The sequence below is a fragment of the Macaca nemestrina genome, chromosome 1 (genome assembly GCF_043159975.1).
Source record: "Macaca nemestrina isolate mMacNem1 chromosome 1, mMacNem.hap1, whole genome shotgun sequence".
Taxonomy (NCBI): Eukaryota; Metazoa; Chordata; class Mammalia; order Primates; family Cercopithecidae; genus Macaca; species Macaca nemestrina.
In genome coordinates this window covers 60,778,398-60,785,334 of record NC_092125.1, presented here as the reverse complement: position 1 = coordinate 60,785,334, position 6,937 = coordinate 60,778,398, and the positions used below count along the sequence as shown (strand labels likewise).

Here is a 6,937-nt window from a genome sequence, read left to right as displayed (position 1 = left end):
GGAAGTGGGAGAGAAGGAGCTGACTCGAAAAGAGACCGGCCCTCTGGGGTGGGGAGGATGGAGCCCCTTTCCCGTTCGCCTTCCCGCTGGGGAAACCGCCTCCTCGACCTTGAGCAGGAGGCGGGGTCGCCGAGCGCCTGGGGGGCTGCGCAGAGAGGACCCGTCCCGGGGGGTCAGGCCCGCCCTCCGCCTCCTCCGGGCCTCCTCCGCCTCGGTCCCCGCCCTCCCGCGCCGCTAGGTCTCCTCCCCTCACTGCAGCGCTTGCAGCGCGCGCTCATCGATCAGGCCCCCTCCCTCCGCCGCCTCGGCGCAGACTGCTAAGCTCAGCAAGTCTTGCGGCAAAGGCACTTCGGAGCCGAGTTGGGGCAGCGGCGGAGCGGGGACTCCGCGCCCCAGGGGAACGGGCGCCCCTGCGAAACCGTCGCCAGCGCCGCGTCCTTGCGGCCCGACGCCCCCTAACATCGGGGACCCCGGATCTCTCCCGCCTCCTTCGGGTCGCTCTCCGGTAAGTCCACACCCCCGCCGGTGGGGGCACGGACCTCCCTCTCCAAAGTTTCTCGTTTCCTGCTACTGAGTCGAGGGGCCACGGGGTGGTCTGGCTCCCGAGAGGTGAGTGGGGTTGAGGAAGTTTGAGGCCAAGGGGGCCGGGAGTCCGCACAGTCCTTTGGGGGAGTTTGGAAGCGTCCGGATGGAAGGTTCGTCTAGGGGAGCCGGACCCGAGGGGCGAGGAGCCGGCTTCTCTGAGGGACTGGGGCTGGCTGGGGGCAGATTTCCTCCCGCGGTCTCCCCGCGAGTTGCTGCAGAGAGGGGCGGGCGACGCGCCCCCGCCCCTCTCTCCTTTCCCTGGGACGCCCCCACTCGCGTCTAGCCCAGCCCCCGCCCGCCCAAGCGGTCTCCAAGGAAGGTTCTTTTGCCCCAGCCTCAAGCTTCGGGGACCCCTGGCACCGCCGTCGTGGGAAATGGGGGGAGGTCTGAGCACTAAGAGCCGGAGACCCTGGGTCAGGGAGAGGTTGGGGAGACAGACTGCAGGGGCCATCTGGAAGCAATGGGCACGAGGAGCTGGGGCAGGGGCCCAAGAAGGGTATAGAGGCGCCCCTCACCTCTCTCCAAATCTCATGACTCAGCACGACCTAGGATGCCCCGTCCCTGCTTTAGCTCTGTCCCCAGGGCTGGGCTCGCAGCCTGGCGGGTGCTGACAACCCGACTCCCTTTTCTGGACTCTTCCATGTATCTTTCCCGTTTGGGGTTCCCCCTTCCCCTGCCTGTGTTCCTTTTCCCACCTCTGGGGCATAGGGTTTTTATTTTTCAACTAAAAAGACGAGCCTTATCCTTTCCCATCCCACTAAGCCAGGCTCCCTCCTCCTGTCTCCTTCTCCCTTTTCATCCCCACATTCCACAGGTGCCTCCAGGACACCCCCGGCCCACGGCTGGTGGGGTCTCTCCTGGCAGGGCAGTGTCCTCCCCTACGCTGGCTGAGGTGGTAGAGTAGGTGCTCTCCCCGCAGCAGGACGAAGAGAGTGCAAGGACAGAGGAGGCGCTGGCCCAGGAGGGGCCACTGCAGTGGGGAGGGAAGGACAGAGGCTCAGTGGGCAGGTAGCCCAGGTTGGGTTGGCTTATGAGGGGGAGGAAGTCCTTAGGATCTGGGAGCGCCCAGGAAGCCAGAAAGGTGAACTGGGGTCTGACCTGGAAAGCAAAACGGTGCCCTTCTCCCTCCCCTACTGCTGCCGCCCTGAGGGGTCTCTCCCAGGTGGAATAGATTGTCTTCCATCCAATCTATCCAGCTCCCCATAACCTGGCACTTCATTAGAGGGGGTGACAGTGAGAATCAGGGAAGCCCTTAATCCTTTCAACCATCTCTCCCTACTTAGGACCAAGGCCAGCTTTGGGGCTGCTAGAAACATCTCTGTGACCAGCAGAGGTGCTGAAAAAAATAGCCATGCCCAGGGCTCCTAAGGCAGGCCCAAGTGACAGGTGGAAGGGGGCAGGGTGGCACTGATGCAGTGGGACGTGCCTGGCATCTGGTCCTGTGGAACGAGAGCAGTAGCCTGGCAGGCACTGCAAGCTGCAGCGAGTGTCAGGGCCCTGGGGGTGAGTCAGCGTCAGGGGTCCACGCCAGGCACACTGTGGCCTAGGGAGTCCAGCTCCCACCCGTCCCCTCCCATGCCCCTGGAAAATGGCCAGTGCCCGCTGAACCCTGACTGAACCACCTTTCCCTCAGGGTGGCCCCTCTGCTCTGCTTGGCTGCCAGGCAGATCCCTGGCTTCACCCTCTAGGACTCCCCCAAGAGGCCTGGCTTTTTCTGGAGACCTCTTGGGCTTAATCCTTACCTTTTCCCCTCCTCGCCTTGCCAGAGGAGGAGGAGAGGGAGGCAGAGGAAAGTGTCTAGGTTATAGCCTCACACAGACCTGGCCCACCTTCCCCTGGAGGAAGAGAGACCAGACCTCTCTGCTGTGAGTCTGCTTTGTTCTGCAGTCCGGGAGCTTGTGTCCAGGGAACTTGGGTTTTCTTTTGAGGGAAGGGGGTGATTATGCAAGAACATTTCTTTTTCAGCTTTGGGGTCTGACATCCACAGAACAGGACCAGGGGAAGCAAAAAGTGTTGGTGTTTGTAAACGTTGACCTTTCACCTAGAGAAGCTTGCAACTGGTTTCAATTTAGGACTGAAACTGGTTTCACCTGGGCAAAGCATGTACCTTGCTGAAGACCTCGCAGGGCCCGGGAGACCCTTTTTGGAGCTGGGTCTGAGCTCTCCTGCCCTCACGTTGCAGCTGGAGCTCATTCTATTCCTTCTACCCTTAGGCAGCTTCCAGGCAGGTGTGACAGGGCTGTCTATGATACTGCAGAAACCTGGGGGTGGGCTTTGGAGGTAGCTGGAGAAGCCTCTTCCCTGCCCTTCTCAAGCCCCCCTGGGGACCATGCTATCCCAGTGTTCCCCAGCCCCTAGGCAAGCCTGACCTCTAGTCATTCTTTCTGCCTCCATCTGAACTTTGTGCTATCTCAGTGGGGTCTCCTTTTTTCTTCTCTGACAGGCCTATGCCTCCCTCTGTGGGTAGAGTAGATTGGGGGGCAGTGAGTGCACTGGAAGCAGGGGGACAGAGGACAGTGAGGACAGAGTGGGAGGAGGTTGGGGTTCATTTGGCTGGAAGAATGGCTGTCATTCCCTTCCCTGGACAGAAACATCCTCGTGGATGAATTGAGGCTGCAGATGAGTAGAAACACTACTTCACTTGGCTTTGGGATTTGCTCTGTGGACTTTCCTGATCTAGGCAGGTCCTAGCTGAAGCCAGACATCACTGAAGGTCCAGGGTGGTGGGGATACTCTTTAAGGACTGGAACAGCAAGCCAGAGAGAGCAATGGGGTGGGGGGATTTACTCAGTGCGGTGGTTAAATACGAAGCACCAAAGAAGAGGCCAGGAGCTAGACAGGCCTGGGTTCAAATTCCGGGGGTGCCAAGTACAAAGTGTGAGACCTTATTTGCAACAAGTATTTTATTAGTGCGTACCTACCGTGTGCCACTGTTGTAGTCTCTCTGGGTGGGGAGTGAGCACAGTGGCAGGCCCTACACATGTTACTGAGCCACTCAGCATCCGTTCTGCATTCATGCCACTATTGCATTTTGAGAATCTATGCTAGGCAATGGAGATTCAGGGGGGAACAAAACAGACCTGCTTCCTGCCCTTGTGGCACTTACAATCTAGTGAATACCACACAATTAAATAATTACATAAAGAATTCATCATGACTGTGCCGAGAGTTATGAAGATGTGTAGGATGCTTTGAGAGCATGTAACAGGATGACCTGACAATGTCTGCACAGTTTTCTCTGTCAAACAGAGGTAATAATGCTTAACTCTCAGGGTAGTATTGTAGAACTGATAACTATTTGTGTTATTTTAGAAGTAGCCCCTGGCCCACCAGGCAGATGCATTTCTAAATTCCCCACATGAATAATCCATCCATAGGCAACAAGCCGATTCTTCGTCTTCCATTCAGTCAGAGAAGCCAGGCTAGAGAAGCTGGGATTCAGTTACGGGTTCTCCTGGGCTCCAGAAGCCTGTGACAAATAACATAGTTTCATTGGAGAAACATCAAGTCAGAGATTTTTTCTAAGTGGCAGCATAGTGACTACAGCCAGATTGCTGGGGTTCATCCTGGTTCTGCCACTTGCTGTGATTTTGGGCAGGTCAGTCACACTCTGTTTCTTAGTCTTCCCATCTGTAGAATGGAGCTAAAATTTGTAACTATGATGTAGGTTGTTCTTGGTGAGGATGAAATGGGTTAATTCCTGTAAAGCGTGTAGAACTGTGCCTGGCGCAGGAGGAGTGCCGCGAAACTGCTTTCCATCCTTTGGCGTCCTGTGTGCTCCTTTTCCTGCCCACACACACAACACTGTCTTGGGTGCTCCAGCTGGAGGGAGCATTGTCCACCTTTGATATTCTTAAAACTCAAGGGAAGGAGCTGCCATCATGTCTTGGTGGTCATTCCCGCGTTTCATCCCCCTCACCCGACAGTTCTTCTTTATGCCTAATGAGTCGTTTCTTGCCAAAGCTTGATTTCTGGGAAGGATTTGTCCCAGCAATCCTTCATTTTCATCTTTGGAACTGACGGTTCGAGGAAGTAGCCAGAGTGATGGGTAAATTTGGATCCAGGCCCAGAGGGACCTGACAGTCACTGTGAGCCTGGAGGTCAGGGGAGCACCTAGCTGCCAGCCCACTCCCCTAGAGAGGCTGGGTCTAAAACTAAACATCCAGAGGGCCTCCCCAGGCCACATGCAGTGGCTCACGCCTGTAATCCCAGCGCTTTGGGAGGCTGAGGTGGGAGGACCTCTTGAGCCCAGGAATTCCAGAGCAGGCTGGGCAACATATGGAGACCCTGTCTCTACAAAAAATTTAAAAATTAGCTGGGCACACCAGGTTGAGCAGGTGGATCGCTTGAGCCCAGGAGGCCGAGGCTACAGTGAGCTATGGTCATGCCACTTCACTCCAGCCTGGAAGACAGTGAGATCCAGTATCAAAAAATAAAAAGGACTCCCACATCCAGGACAAGCAGTAGATATTGTAGAAGCTTCCTCCTTGGATAATTTTCGGATGAGGATCAAGTCCCCGCTGGCTGAGTGCCAGGGAGGAGGTTAGCTTCTGAAGGCCCCTCACAATTAGGGAAGTAGGATGTGAGTAGCTGGGTCCATTAAAATGGCCAAGGAGCCTCCAAATCTGAAAGAAAGGGGAGTTACCTGCTGCTGTAAAGTCAGGAGAGGTCCTTCTTTGGCCACTTTAGCTGGGGACCTCAGGATTTCAGCTTTTGCTGTCAGTAACACTAAGCATCAGGCATAAGAAAGGGCAAAGCCAGCGTGGGTCCTGCACAACAGGGAACCTTGGAGCTCCTCCCTGCCCCACTCCCTGTGCCTCCCGCTCACCTGCTGCAGGATAGAGCGGCTCGCAAGGGCGGTCAAGCTCTCATCACTGCAGTCCTCGGCTGTGCCATCGCTGTCCCACTTTACAATGAAGGGGCAAAGGCCCAGAGAAGTTGTGTGGTTGTTCAAAATCCCCAGATCATAGGTGCTTTGGGGGGGCCTTTCAGGCCACGGCAGCTGAGTGGTCAGAACCCTTCCTCCTCTCCTCGCCCCTTCTCACCAGCTCTACCTATGGCAAATGGAGCCCGAGAATACAGGTACGGGTCCTTGGGATGAGGCCGCTAACGCATTGAGTAGAAGCAGGAGGCTGGGTGATTGAAATCAAGCAGCAGCCTTTACAAAAATTAGGCAGTGATTCCTTGGAGGAATTGAATCAACTCTCCCTCCCTGGTGTTGGGTTTCCTTGGGCTCCCCATAAGGGCTCTGGCACCTCCTTCAGGAACACCTGCTCTGAAACAAGGAGGGAGGCCTCAGGGTGGGCCGTCTTGAGTGCATGATGGGACGCCCTGCTGAATCCGGACCAGCTCCAGCCTCAGCAGCCCTATCTGTGATGGCATGCTGATGTCATCAGCACCAAAAGCCCCTGCAGGTTCCAACTTGGCAATTAAATGACTCCTCTGAAGCCCAGTGGCCATGTGTGTGTGCATGTGTGTGTATATATGTGTATTCAGGGTCCTAGGGGTGGGCTGGGGAGGAGGGCTCCTTGCAAAGGCAGGGAGAATGGGAGTTAGTTGGTGTGTGACTGCTTCACTCCTTTGGAGACTCCAGACCTGAGAAGTCAGATCCCTATGGGACTCACAGCCCAAAAGTCAACCCTTGCATGCAGGTGCAGCCAGAGTCTAAAATCAGCCTGAGCCAGAGCACCCTATTCCTTCCTTGTTTCCTACTTTCCTCTCCGCTTTTCCTCCACATTCCACTCCAATGCACTAAGCACCTAGTCTGTAAAAGGCACCTGGGATGTAAAGGGGGAACTCAAAATAACCATGTCTCCTCTATCAGCCTGGGCACTCCCCAGGGCCAGGGCATGTGGTTCCTCCTCCTCTCCTGGGTCCCCCCAGCCCCCAAAGTAGAGCTCTGAAGCTGGGAGCGCTGGCGGTAGCTGGTGCAGAGTGACAGGACTCCCAGATGCTCTCCAACTCCAGGATAGCTGCTTGTCAACACAAGGCTTTCCTCAATCGCAAAACTTTCTTCACTTCCTCCCTTCCCCTGCAGAGAAACTAGAAGCCCAAGGGCCTCATTACTGGACAGGCTGGGACCAGGGAAGGACAGTAGCTGGGTGGGGAGTCAGGAAAGCTCCCCTGAGGCATTTGTCAGGTGCCTCTCAGTAAGGCAGGGAGTCCTCAGACCATGGAGAACTCTGGCAGAACTTCCCATAATTGGGTTGATACAGTGGCTCTGGAATTTAGTAATTAGGGAATATTGCAATTAGTGATGGAATTTACCCATTGCTATTCCATGCATCTTAATACAGGGTGTAAGTGGTTGTAACTGTGAGCTTGGCACTAGGCAGATGGGAAAATAGAAGTG

General features: G+C 55.7%; 1 protein-coding gene across 1 annotated transcript in view; it reads left to right on the top strand.

Annotated features, from left to right (window-relative positions):
* Positions 1-316: 316 nt before the first annotated feature.
* The window catches only part of LOC105484740 (synaptotagmin 2), a 127,819-nt gene continuing 121,198 nt past the window's right edge, over positions 317-6,937 (top strand). The window contains exon 1 of the mRNA XM_011746639.3: positions 317-505. The gene's annotated coding sequence lies outside the window, so the exon portion shown is untranslated. The remainder of the gene's footprint in view (positions 506-6,937) is intronic.